Source organism: Eumetopias jubatus, unplaced genomic scaffold (assembly GCF_037043125.1).
Source record: "Eumetopias jubatus isolate StellerSeaLion01/CBP00866 unplaced genomic scaffold, mEumJub1_p1.0 scaffold_5, whole genome shotgun sequence".
NCBI classification, from domain to species: domain Eukaryota; kingdom Metazoa; phylum Chordata; class Mammalia; order Carnivora; family Otariidae; genus Eumetopias; species Eumetopias jubatus.
Genome location: NW_028274811.1, coordinates 9,997,637 through 10,012,087, shown reverse-complemented (window position 1 = coordinate 10,012,087; position 14,451 = coordinate 9,997,637).

Here is a 14,451-nt window from a genome sequence, read left to right as displayed (position 1 = left end):
AAGAAGGACACTATATCTTACTTAAAGGGTCTATCCAACAAGAAAATCTAACAATTGTAAAATTCTATGCCCCTAACATGGGAGCAGCCACTTTTATAAGGCAATTAATAACAAAAGCAAAGAAACACATTGACAACAATACAATAATAATGGGGGACTTTAACACCCCCCTCACTGAAATGGGCAGATTATCTAAGCAAAGATCAACAAGGAAATAAAGACTTTAAATGAAACACTGGACCAAATGGACTTCACAGACATATTCAGAACATTCCATCCCAAAGCAATGGAATACACATTCTTCTCTAGTGCCCATGGAACATTCTCCAGAATTGATCACATCCTAGGTCACAAATCAGGTCTCAACCAATATCAAAAGATTGGGATCGTTCCCTGCATATTTTCAGACCACAGTGCTTTGAAACTAGAACTCAATCACAGGAGGAAAGTCGGAAAGAACTCAAATACGTGGAGGCTAAAGAGCATCCTACTAAAGAATGAATGGGTCAACCAGGAAACTAAAGAAGAATTAAAAAAATTCTTGGAAACCAATGAAAATGAAAACACAACTGTTCAAAATCTTTGGGATACAGCAAAGGCAGTCCTGAGAGGAAAGTATATAGCAATACAAGCCTTTCTCAAGAAACAAGAAAGGTCTCAAATACACAACCTAACCCTCCACCTAAAGGAGCTAGAGAAAGAACAGCAAATAAAGCCTAAACCCAGCAGGAGAAGAGAAATAATAAAGATCAGAGCAGAAATCAATGAACTAGAAACCAAAAGAACAGTAGAACAGATCAACGGAACTAGGAGCTGGTTCTTTGAAAGAATTAACAAGATTGATAAACCCTTGGCCAGACTAATCAAAAAGAAAAGAGAAATGACCCAAATCAACAAAATCATGAAGGAAAGAGGAGAGATCACAACCAACACCAAAGAAATACAAACAATTCTAAGACCATATTATGAGCAACTCTATGCCAGCAAATTAGATAACCTGGAAGAAATGGGTGCATTCCTAGAGATGTATCAACTACCAAAACTGAACCAGGAAGAAATAGAAAACCTGAACAGACCTATAACCACTAAGGAAATTGAAGCAGTCATCAAAAATCTCCCAAGAAACAAAAGCCCAGGGCCAGATGGCTTCCCAGGGGAATTCTATCAGACATTTAAAGAAGAATTAATGCCTATTCTCCTGAAACTGTTCCAAAAAATAGAAATGGAAGGGAAACTTCCAAACTCATTTTATGAGGCCACCATTACCTTGATCCCAAAACCAGACAAAGACCCCATCAAAAAGGAGAACTACAGACCAATATCCTTGATGAACATGGATGCAAAAATTCTCACCAAAATACTAGCCAATAGGATCCAACAGTACATTAAAAGGATTATTCACCATGATCAAGTGGGATTTATCCCTGGGCTGCAAGGTTGGTTCAACATCCACAAATCAATCAACGTGATACAATACATTAACAAAAGAAACAACAAGAATCATATGATCCTCTCAATAGATGCAGAAAAAGCATTTGACAAAGTACAGCATCCTTTCTTGATCAAAACTCTTCAGAGTATAGGGATAGTGGGTACACACCTCAAGATCATAAAAGCCATCTATGAAAAACCTACAGCGAATATCATTCTCAATGGGGAAAAGCTGAGAGCTTTTTCCCTAAGGTCTGGAAGGTGGCAGGGATGTCCACTATCACCACTGCTATTCAACATAGTATTAGAAGTCCTAGTCAGAGCAATCAGACAACAAAAAGAAATCAAAGGCATCCAAATCGGCAAAGAAGAAGTCAAACTCTCACTCTTTGCAGATGATATGATCCTGTATGTGGAAAACCCAAAAGACTCCACCCCAAAACTGCTAGAACTCATACAGGAATTCAGTCAAGTAGCAGGCTATAAAATCAATGCACAGAAATCAGTGGCATTCCTATACACCAACAATAAGACAGAAGAGAGACAAATCAAGGAGTCGATCCCATTTACAATTGCACCCAAAACCATAAGATACCTAGGAATAAATTTAACCAAAGAGGCAAAGGATCTGTACTCAGAAAACTATAAAATACTCATGAAAGAAATGGAAGAAGACACAAAGAAATGGAAAAACGTTCCATGCTCATGGATTGGAAGAACAAACATTGTGAAGATGTCAATGCTACCTAGAGCAACCTACACATTCAATGCAATCCCCATCAAAATACCATCCACTTTTTTCGAAGAAATGGAACAAATACTCCTAAAATTTGTATGGAACCAGAAGAGACCCCGAATAGCCAGAGGAATATTGAAAAAGAAAAGCAAAGCTGGCGGCATCACAATTCCAGACTTCCAGCTCTATTACAAAGCTGTCATCATCAAGACAGTATGGTACTGGTACAAAAACAGACACATCGATCAATGGAACCGAATCGAGAGCTCAGAAATGGACCCTCAACTCTATGGTCAACTAATCTTTGACAAAGAAGGAAAGAATGTCCAATGGAAAAAAGACAGTCTCTTCCACAAATGGTGTTGGGAAAATTGGACAGCCACATGCAGAAGAATGAAACTAGACCATTTCCTTACACCACACACAAAAATAGACTCCAAATGGTTGAAGGACCTAAACGTGAGACAGGAGTCCATCAAAATCCTAAAGGAGAACACAGGCAGCAACCTCTTCGACCTCAGCCGCAGCAACTTCTTCCTAGAAACATCGCCAAAGGCAAGGGAAGCAGGGCAAAAATGAACTATTGGGATTTCATCAAGATAAAAAGCTTTTGCATAGCGAAAGAAACAGTCCACAAAACCAAAAGACAACCGACAGAAGGGGAGAAAATATTTGCAAATGACATATCAGATAAAAGGCTAGTATCCAAAATCTATAAAGAACTTATCAAACTCAACACCCAAAGAACAAATAATCCAATCAAGAAATGGGCAGAAGACATGAACAGACATTTTTCCAAAGAAGACATCCAAATGGCCAACAGACACATGATAAAGTGCTGAACATCGCTCGGCATCAGGGAAATCCAAATCAAAACGTCCATGAGATACCACCTCACACCCGTCAGAATGGCTAAAATTAACAAGTCAGGAAACGACAGATTTTGGCGGGGATGTGGAGAAAGGGGAACCCTCCTACACTGTTGGTGGGAATGCAAGCTGGTGCAGCCACTCTGGAAAACAGTATGGAGGTTCCTCAAACACTTGAAAATAGAGCTACCCTACGATCCAGCAATTGCACTACTGAGTATTTACCCCAAAGATACAAATGTAGGGATCCGAAGGGGTACGTGCACCCCAATGTTTATAGCAGCAATGTCCACAATAGCCAAACTGTGGAAAGAGCCAAGATGTCCATCAACAGATGAATGGATAAAGAAGAAGTGGTATATATACACAATGGAATATTATGCAGCCATCAAAAGGAATGAGATCTTGCCATTTGCAACGACATGGATGGAACTGGAGGGTGTTATGCTGAGTGAAATAAGTCAATCAGAGAAAGACATGTATCATATGACCTCGCTGATATGAGGAATTTTTAACCTCAGGAAACAAACTGAGGGTTGCCTGAGTGGTGGGCGTTGGGAGGGATGGGGTGGCTGGGTGACAGACATTGGGGAGGGTATTTGCTATGGTGAGCGCTGTGAACTGTGCAAGACTGTTGAATCACAGATCAGTACTTCTGAAAAAAATAATGCAATATATGTTAAGAAAAAAAAAGAAGAAGATAGCAGGAGGGGAAGAATGAAGGGGAGTAAGTCGGACGGGGAGACGAACCATGAGAGACGATGGACTCTGAAAAACAAACTGAGGTTTCTAGAGGGGAGGGGGTTGGGGGGATGGGTTAGCCTGGTGATGGGTATTAAAGAGCGCACGTTCTGCGTGGAGCACTGGGTGGTATGCACAAACAATGAACCATGGAACACTACATCAAAAACTAATGATGTATGGTGATTAACATAACAATAAAAAATTTAAAAAATATGGAAAATTCTCAAAACTCAATTAAGAGATGGAATACAAGGTATAGAGTCATGTATATAAGAAGGGTCCTGTTGGGCGAATTTCTTTTAATGATAGCAAACAACAGGGGCGCCTGGGTGGCTCATTCAGTTAAGCATCTGCCTTTGGCTCAGGTCATGATTTCAGGGTCCTGGGATCAAGCCAGGCGTCAGCCTGCCTGCTCAGCAGGGATCCTGTTTTCCCTCTCCCGCTCCCTCTCCCTCTGTCAAATAAATAAGTAAAATCTTAAAAAAAAAAAGTTAGCAAAGAACGTTGGGGTATGTACTGAATATTTGCATCCCCTCAAAATTCATATGTTGAAATTCTAAGCCCCAATGTGATTATATTAGGAGGTGGAGACTTCTGGAGGCAATTAGGTCATGAGGGTGGAGCCCAACCATCCACAGGCCAGGAAGCAGGCCCTCCCTAGATACTAGATCCACTAACTCCATGAGCTTGGACTTCCCAGCCTCCAGGACTGCAAGAAATAAATGTTTCTTGTTTAACCCATCCAGTCTGTGGTACATTTGTGATAGCAGCCTGAGCTGCTGACTGAAACAGTTGATATATTCTCATTCCTTGTTTTTCATTCTTTTCTTTAGAACCTCTATTTCATTCAGGAAGGCATATAATAGGGCAACTTCCCATATATTCAGAAGTCCAAAAACTATTCACTGTTGCCAATTTAATAGATTTAAAATACCAGGTCACTACTGTGTGAACTTAAGGATTTTTAGGAACAAATGGGGTCACACATCTTTCCGCAGTCTTTGACATTTGGCTTTCTTCTCTTTAACATTTTCAATCGAGTCATTTTCTTCTACTTACTGAGTTATGTGAATTTTATATAAACCTAAGAAAACTAACTTTTTAATCGGCCATACACATTGCAGGTGTTTTTTCCTCTTTGTTATTTTCTCTTACTTTTTGGTGATATGATTGGTTATGCAGAAGTTTCTTATTTTCATATAATTAAATGTATCAAAGTTTTCCTTTCTAGGTTTCATGACCACTTTGAAAAGCTTTTTCTGTAAAACTGTAAGTAAATCCACTCAGGCTGTCTCATAGGACTTTCTCAGTGATGGAAATGTTCTATATCTACACTTATCCAACATGGTAGCCACAGTTAACCCTTGGTTAATCATGGGGGTTGTTGAGTAATTAGTAAGAGTGAAAAACTGAATTTTCCATTTTATTTAATTTTAATTAATTTTAATGTAAGGTCAACATGTGGCCAGTGGCCACCATGCTGGACAATGCAATTCTAGAATCTTCATGGTTTCATTTTCCAAAATATCTAAATATTGGAGCCTTTAGGAATTTATTTGGATAAAAGGAGTGAATTATCAGGATCTAAATCAAGATCTGATTGCTGTGTTTTATTGGGAACATGGACTACCTTAAGACTCAAGTGAAAGTTAGAGAATCTACCTCCAGAAAAATAAGTATATGGAGATACAGACAGAATTCTGAAGCTTATAGGCCAGTAGGAGGAGATAAAGTCAATCATAAATCAAGATCATTTCTGATGATGAGAAGGGTAAGAAGGAGCTGGGACAGAGCTACGAGAGAGATTGACGGTGGGAGAGGCGCCCCACCTTAGGGATGGCAGACAAGAACGGCCCTCTGGGGAGAGGATATTTGAACTGAAAGCTTAAATATGAGTTCGAAGCCAGACCCCAAAAAGCTGGATCAAGAGCCTTTCAAGCTAAAGAATAACCAGAGCAAAGACTTGGAGGCAGGAGTGAGGTTTGCTCCTTGGAAGGCAGAAAAGATGTCCAGGGTAGTTAGAGCCCAGTAAACAAGGGAGGAGTTAGATGGGATGAGGGTGGAGGACACAGCGGCCCCATAACCTTTCTTCTGAATTGTGAAACTGAAGCTTAAACAAAGTAAGCAGACCAAGCTCGCGCTTGATTGGAGGTGACAGAGTCAGGATTCTGGTCCCTCCAAAGTCTCTGCTCTCCACCACGGCAGTGCCTGTCCTGTAATTCCAAGCCGCTGCTTCCCTGCTTAAATAGCTTGACCCGATATGACCCTTACTCTTGCTTCCAGGCTCATCTCTTGCCCCCAATATTCTATCACCCCAACAACTGGCATGTCCTCAAGAGAAGCCATCCTCAAGTTCCTCCAACAGCTCCCTGCACCTGCAGTGCCCTCCCTTGCCACTTATGCCTGATCAACAGTTACTCATCCCAGCTGCCCTTTGACTTCCCAACCCCTGACCTCCCGGAACCTCTGCCTGCCCTGCAGCCCCGCCAGATACACTGACCTCTTCCCGTAGAGCCCACTGCAGCTGGTGCATACTGCTATGGAGTCACTTACGACCCAAGACGTTACATTTCGGTAATATGTTGTCACTTCCAACTAAATCTCAAGTTACTTAATCATGTCTTACTCATCTTAGTGCACTGCCTGACGTACTTTTTTTTTTTTTTGAATGAGTGACTGAATTAATGAATCCATTTCCACGGAACACACTTCCCCTTTTGTTCTCCGTTATGAACCATGACAAGCACACTACAGTGCTCAGCTGATAATGGGTCTATTTGTCCTGAACTGAGAAGCTGAGGTCTAATTGGTATTTCAGCCACACTGTTGGCTTCCTCATATATTAAGATAATGCTTTCAAGCACCCCATATTGTCAATTTATGTCCTATCTAATAAGGAGCCTATCATTTTTATCGTTCCCTTGAGTCCTCAGTTAATCGTCATTCAATTTTTCACTCAACATTCTAGAAAACCCTATCTATTGTTGTCAAAACCCACACAGACTTGATACTTTGTGCACATGATATGTTGCACATGCAGGACGCTTATATTTTATACTGACCGACATGATTTTCAAGCCATCACTTGAGTATCTAACGTCAAAAATTACTGTCTCATTTAAAGAGGGATTCACATAACTTTGTCTTGAATGAATCAGTGGCTTGGTATGATCCAACTCTCATTTTCTATGTCATGATTTGGTTTAATTTAACATTGATTGAACAAGCTGGGTAAATATAAGTTGATTTTTTTTCAGGGATCAGGCTTGGATCCTTTGGCTCTATCTGTGGCTTATACCTCTCATCCATGAAGGAAAGAAATCAAGAAACAGAAGTGAAGCAATGCTATACTCACTGGGGAATCATTGGTCATCTAAGACGTGTGCAGAAAGTGACACTGTCAAATAAGCAAAGGAAACATCAAGTGCTATGTTATTTAAAAGCAATATATCAGGTATCAGAGAGAAGGTATACCTTAAACCAGTTGACTTAGAAAAAAACTTACTGTCAGTACCTGGGCCTTTCTTTTCAATGTCCAATCCACTTGAAAAAGTGCAGTAAAATTTCTGATAATGTCATTTGGCTAGAAAGTGTGATGCCACCATGGTATATTCTAATTCAAGCACTCGAACTTGGGAGGGCCATCAACAGCTGACGTCTGGAAGAAGAGCACAGGAGATGCCAAAGGGTCTAGAAAATATGCCTTTGGTGGAATAGTTCATTCAACTTGCATGTTTTGCCAAGAATATAAGAGACTCACTTTTGCTTCCAACATGGCCAAGAAGTACAGACTGGCCCTGCCTGACCTTTGCAGATAACAACTATAAACTTGGGGACAGAATACAAAAACAAAGCAAAGCAGGGGCACCTGGATGGTTCTGTCAGTTAAGCGTCTGCCTTCAGCTCAGGTCATGATCTCAGGGTCCTGGGACTGAGCCCCACGTCAAGCTCCCTGCTCGGCAGGGAGCCTGCTTCTCCCTCTCCCACTCCCCCTGCTTGTGTTCCCTCTCTCACTGTGCCTCTCTCTCTGTCAAATAAATAAATAAAATCTTAAAAAAAAAAAAAAACCCACAGGGGAAAGTAGTTGGCATGCAGGAAATAGTGAAACCATCACAGCAGAGGGAGTATCTCACTAGGAATCCAGACACCTAGGCCCCTGCTCTGACAGATGCATGTGACTCTGAGACTACCCATCATTTCACTTTGTTCCCCTCGCTAGCACTGGTTCACTTACCACAGTGCATTCTGTTTATACATGGGTCTCATAAACACATGGTCTTCAAAAGGTAGAAACCATTATTTCTTTCTGATGGGACTGAAGTAAGTGTTTCATCAGTGCTTGTTGGGACAGAAGTTGTTTTTGAAGATTTTAGTTGGACTGGGTGAGGAGCCTATTGAATTAGGATGAGAGTTAGAAGCTGAAACCAAAATCAGTGTAAGGACTATTTCAGCAATCCAGATAGAAACTATAGGGAACCAATGCATATGGAGACTGGGAGATAAAAGTACTAATTATGTAAATAAGTTTCTGTTGGCAGCGACAAGAACTGGATGAGTCATTTAAGCATAAAGGAGGAGTCACTAATGAGCTTGATGTTTCTACCTAGGGAAAACATGTGGTTGGGACTGCCATTAGTTAAGCAACTGAAAGTAGAAAGATGGGGTTTGGGGAGTGTAGGAATTGGAAAAGTGGTAAGATCCCTCTGAGGTCTGTTTTATTCAAGTGCTTTTGAGCACTCAGTTGAAAACACTCTAGAGTAACCAGGCAAAACAAGTGTGAAGCTGGGTTATTGATGGCAACTAACATGGGGAGGGGGTGGATGAAACTAGCTAGAGAGTGTTGCAAAGAAAGAAGAAAGGGTGGTCCCAAATTCTCAACCCCTCAGGGGGCAAGTGGAGAAGTCGCTACAGCGGAGATAGAGCATACTCAGTGGGCAGGAAGAAAAGCAACACAGCATCAGAAATCGGTGGGGACAAACCTTCAAGATGGAGGGAATAGTTATCACCACTAGAGCCCATGAAGAGATGAAGAGACAAGGACTAAGACACAATTAGATAGTTTGCAGTAGATATAGATATTTCAGTTCTGCAGCCAAAAGAGAACTCACATGGTGGAGCATTGAACAGGGGAATGAGATTAAAGCAGATGTACCCTTTCCAGAAGTTTTATGATGTTGGGAAGGAGAGAGAGGACATTAAATATAGAAACAGGACCGATATACATTTTTTTTGGAAGGAGAGAGACTCAAGCATGTTTCTAGGGTCCAAAACAGAGGCTATCACAATCGTCAAACATTAGAGAGGGGGAGAAAGAACCAAAAAGCAAAATTCTAGAGGAAACAAGTCTTTAAAATACAGACTGAGAAAAGACCATAGAAAGGAAAAAGGATATATCATCCTTTCATTCATTCATTCATTCATTCATACATACCTTCCCCCCAAAAAAACACATTTATTGAGCATCTACTATCTGCCAGGCCCTGTTCTAGATGCTTGGGATATATCCATGAAGAAAACAAAGAAGCCTGCTCTTATAAAGCTCATATCCTAGCAAGGTTGATAAGGAGGGACATAAGATAACAAAGAACACTATAAACATATAAATTACGATTTGTTAGAAGATGCCAAATACCATGGAATAATAACACGGCATCATAAAAGAGATTGAGAGTGTCAAAATAGGGAATTGGGTTGCAATTTTTTAATAGCATTGTCAAAGTAGAGTGTATTCAAAAAGTAAGATAAGGGCGCCTGGGTGCCTCAGTCGTTAAGCGTCTGCCTTCGGCTCAGGTCATGATCCCAGGGTCCTGGGATCGAGTCCCACATTGGGCTCCCTGCTCGGCAGGAAGCCTGCTTCTCCCTCTCCCACACCCCCTGCTTGTGTTCCTGCTCTCGCTGTCTCTCTCTCTGTCAAATAAATAAATAAAAATATTTAAAAAAAAAAAAAGTAAGATAAATGAGGAGATTTGCCATGTGTTAATACGGGCAAAAAAAAAAAAAGAATGGGCACGGGCATATCTATGGAAGAGGAGACATAAAATTTGTATTTTTAGAATCACAGAAACAAAAAGATAAATTATCTATCAAAGGAAGAAATATTGCTGCAATTTAGTGATATGCTTCTTGGTGGGAGGAGCCATCAAAAAGAATTCATCTCTTTCTGTGTGTTCCCTGGGGAGCCAAGCTAGTATCTCTGGTCTCAGTGTATTACACTTAGGATAGCAGTGGGGTGGCTGAAAGGTCAGGAGGCCCACAATTATTTAATAGGATCTGGAGGTACCTGGCTGGCTCAGTCGGTAGAGCATGCAACGCTTGATCTTGGGATCATGAATTTGAGCCCCACAGTAGGCGCCGAGATTGCTTAAATAAATAAACTTAAAAAAACAAACAAACAAAAAAAAAAACGGGATCTGCTTCCATCAGTCACAGCCCAGAGAAGCTAACCATGGAGTTCAATCTCACTATTACAAAACAACCAGGCAAGGAATTTCATAGTTATTACTCATACCTCTATTGATTCATTCAGTCAGCAATAAATTATTATTAAAGCTTATTTACTCAAAATGTTAAGGCACATAGTAAATAAGGCCTCCAGACTCACGCGTGATGCAAATCTAAATAAAAAGACGCACTACCTATGGAATTCCTCTTTCAACAAAAGGCAGCAACCCCATCCAAGAAAAGTCTGTCTAGTTGGTTTTTAAGATTTTTAAGGAAGTTTTTGAGGTTTCATCAGACCGAGAGAGGATGACTGCATACTTTCTATGTCCAGATTTCCCACCTGTTCTGTATTTTCAAGGACCAGTACAGCGTGGCTCCCAGTGGAAAATAGCATTGTTTTTACTGCACTGATACACACTCAAAACTTCCCACGATGAAGACACCCGAAAGAGAAAAACTCAGCTTGCCACAAAAGTCACTGCAGAAGCTGAGAAGAAGCTCCACTAAAAGGAAAAGTGATGGGGTGAGGCTAACAAAAGCTATTCTGATCTGCCCCCTGTCTGAAAGAACGCAGAGATATGGTATCCCTCCTCTACCAACAGGGTCCTCACCCCGGGACTTGGACTCTGAAAACAACATTTAAATATGGTCTGTGGCTTCTTAATTGTATTCCTCAAGGAAGCAGATCATGGCCCCCCTCAGCTGGTGTTTCTCTATATCCACCCAGAAGCAACAAATCATCAGGCCAAACTTGGGAGGTAGGGAGGCATGCCCTCAGGGATACAGTCTAATCTAGCATGTGTAGACCCTACAATGAGGTGCTGGAGTTGGGCATGGAAATTCCCTGGCAGAAAAATCCCTGGCAGGGTTTCGCCCTGTAATTATAGCTTCTCATGGACTGCATCTGCTCAGAGCATCAGATAGCCAAGAACTAGGAGCAGGGGAGGCTCCCACCTCAGTCCAGTCAGGCTGAGTTACATAAATGCCTGCTCGAAATGAGGAATTTGGCTGGATGCTGTCCACATCAATCTCTCCTCTAAACAGTAAATTTGATAAGGGGAATTCACCGGTACTCAAGCTGACAATGAGTAAAGCCAAGGGAATTCCACACAGCTAGCCTTTTGACAAAGACAGAGTCTAGGTATTTCCTGCCTTGTTTGAAATAAAAGTGAGAAAAAAGCTTTGGACCTATGAGAATATATGCAGAAAGGGAGAGAAACATTCTCCTAAAGATTCAGAGTAATAGTGGGTGAGTGAAATGACTTATCACAAGAAATAGACAGTTATCCTGGGAAACATGTATCCCTAAAGGACCCAAGAAACTATTGTCTATGTAAAGAAAATCACAAGAAGTAAAAGGCAAATTGCAAATACAACAGGGTAAGTTGCAAAGATATTCAATTAGGATAAAAAAGGGAGCTTCATGCATTGCAAAAGAGTAGAAAGAAATGAAAATTTCACCAGATGAAGTAAAATCCTCACTAAAGAAAGAAAAAAGTAGTATTGTTACAGAATTTAAAATCATAGATGTGGGGGAAAAAATCTTAGGGAAGTGAGTCAAAGCCTAGGAATGGAAATATTCATTTGTTGATAGAGAAGGCATTGAAGTAGGAGGTTTGATAGAAATCAGAGGAGAGAGAGAGCAAAATCCAGATCATATTTCTAAATCCCACCCAACCTCATCTCCTCAGTATTCATTTCCATGGCTTCCAGCATCCGAAAAGTAAAATGGAAGTTACACCTCACTCTCAAAATATCACTTGGAGGGAGGGAGAAAACAGACTCCAATTAGGTATGATGAGTGCCAAAGAGAATTAACCCACATGGTGTCAGAGTATAAAGATCTGGACAGAGTCATTCAAACATGAGCAAGAGGAAGAGCTGAGGCATATGGTATTTCTGCAAGGCTTCTGGGCCGGGGGATGTCTCCCATTTGCCCTCCTCCCCACCCCCTCTCTCTTCACCTCCTGCCTTCTCTATGCCCTGGAAGGTTGACTGTTATGCACACGTGCCTTCTGTCTTCCCACTGGAAGACGCTTGCAAAAGATTATAGGAAAGGAGAAATTAAGATGAAGATATTCATTCCCACCTCTCTCATATGACCTCCTATGACCTTGGACAAGCTTGTCTCTCTCTAGAAGGCCACAGTTTCTACCACGTGGGTTTTTCAGTAGCTCCCTTCTCTGGGCTCCAAGAACCATGCCCTTTTTGCCTCTTCAGGCCTGGGGGTGGGAGTGGCTCCCTGCTGATGCTAGCTGAAGGGTACTAGATTTTGTTGGTTTGGGCATTCCTCACTCCTGCCTATATCTTCGCAAACACTTTCTTTATTAAACTTCCTCAATTATTCCAATTTGCACGTAGCATTCATTTCCAACCAGGACCCTGACTGAAACATATACTCGAGCAAATAAAGTAAGAGAAAGAGCACACCAAAGAGAGAGAAATTGCCTAGAATTGAAGAAAGTATAACCCAAGCACCAGAAGATTCCTTGCATATTTTTGCAATGGATTATGGAAGCCTGTAATTCAATGAACAAGAGCTCAAGGACAAGACTATCAAGTAAAGAATGAAATTTAAAAGGAGATATAAGAAATAAGACAATAAATTGATAACTTAATAACTAAGATATGAACAATTATCATTTATCGCTAAGAATTAATTTCAAATGGCAAAAAAAATGAATAGAGCTGAGAAGCAAATTAATGATATTGAGAAAGTCACAATGAATACAAAAGAAAAAATATAGCAATTAGAGAAGAAATGAGAGATGGAGAAGACAAACACAACACAAAGATAATCAAGTTCTCTGAAGTAAAGGACCCAAAAGTGATGCCCAAAATATTCCGACAGTTTCAAGACTTTTCTGAAAGGAAGGAACAACTGAACTTGCAGATAAAAACAACTTTTTTTAATTAAATGGGTCAATACCAAGATTTCTAGGAAATAAACCTTAATGATAAAAAAAAGAACTCTTTAGTCATCCAGATCTAGAGAACGAATTATCCACAAGTGTGAGAAATCACATGAGCCTCGTCTCCCCCATACCAGTAATCAATGCTAGATTTGAAGACATGTCTATATGACTAAGGGGAAGGAGTAGGAACCAACAATATCATACTCAGACAAGTTATAATCCAAGTTAAAGGCAACAAGAAGACACACTCATATGTGAGAACATCCAAGGACAATAACGCCCACAAAAACTTTTTGGAAAAAAATAACCCATAATGAACTCCAGCGAAACAGAAAAAAACTGGAAATAAAGCACAGAGCAAGAATGAAGTTATGGCAGGGGCGCCTGGGTGGCTCAGCCATTAAGCGTCTGCCTTTGGCTCATGTCATGATCCCAGGATCCTGGGATGGAGCCCCGCATCGGGCTCCCTGCTCTGCAGGAAGCCTGCTTCTCCCTCTCCCACTCCCCCTGCTTATGTTCCCTCTCTCGCTGTGTCTCTCTCTGTCAAATAAATAAATAAAACCTTTTAAAAATTTTTAAAAAATGAAGTTATGGCAGAAGGCTTGGTAAAAAGTAGAATCCATCAGAAGATATTTGCAAATCATATATCCAATAAGGGGTTAATATCCAAAAAATATCAATCACTTACACAACTCAACATCAAAAAAAAACAAAAACAAAAACAAAAACAAATCATCTGATTGAAAAACAAACAGAGGACCCGAACAGACATTTTTCCAAAGAAGACATACGGATGCCAAACAGACACAGAAAAGATGCTCAACGTCATTAGTCATCAGGAAAATGCAAATCAAAACCACAGTGAGATAGCACCTCACACCTGTCAGAACAGGAAGAATCAAAAAGACAATAACAATGTGAAAATGTGGAGAAAAAGGAAACCTCATGCACTGTTGTGGGAATGTAAATTAGTGCAGCCACTGTGGAATATAGTATGGAGGTGCCTCAAAAAATTAAAAATAGAAATACCATGTGAGGGGCCCCTGGGTGGTTCAGTCTGTTAAGTGTCTGACTCTTGATTTTGGCTCAGGTTGTGATCTCAGGCTATTGAGATTGAGCCCTGCGTTGGGCTCCGTGCTCAGTGGGGAGTCTCCTTGTCCCTTTCCCTCTGCTCCTCCCCACCACCCTCAAATAAATAAATAAATAAAATCTTCAAAGAGAAGAAAGAAAGAAAGAAAAAGAAAGACAGAAAGAAAGAAATACCATATTATCCAGCAATTCCACTGCTGGGTATTTACCTGAAGAAAATGAACAC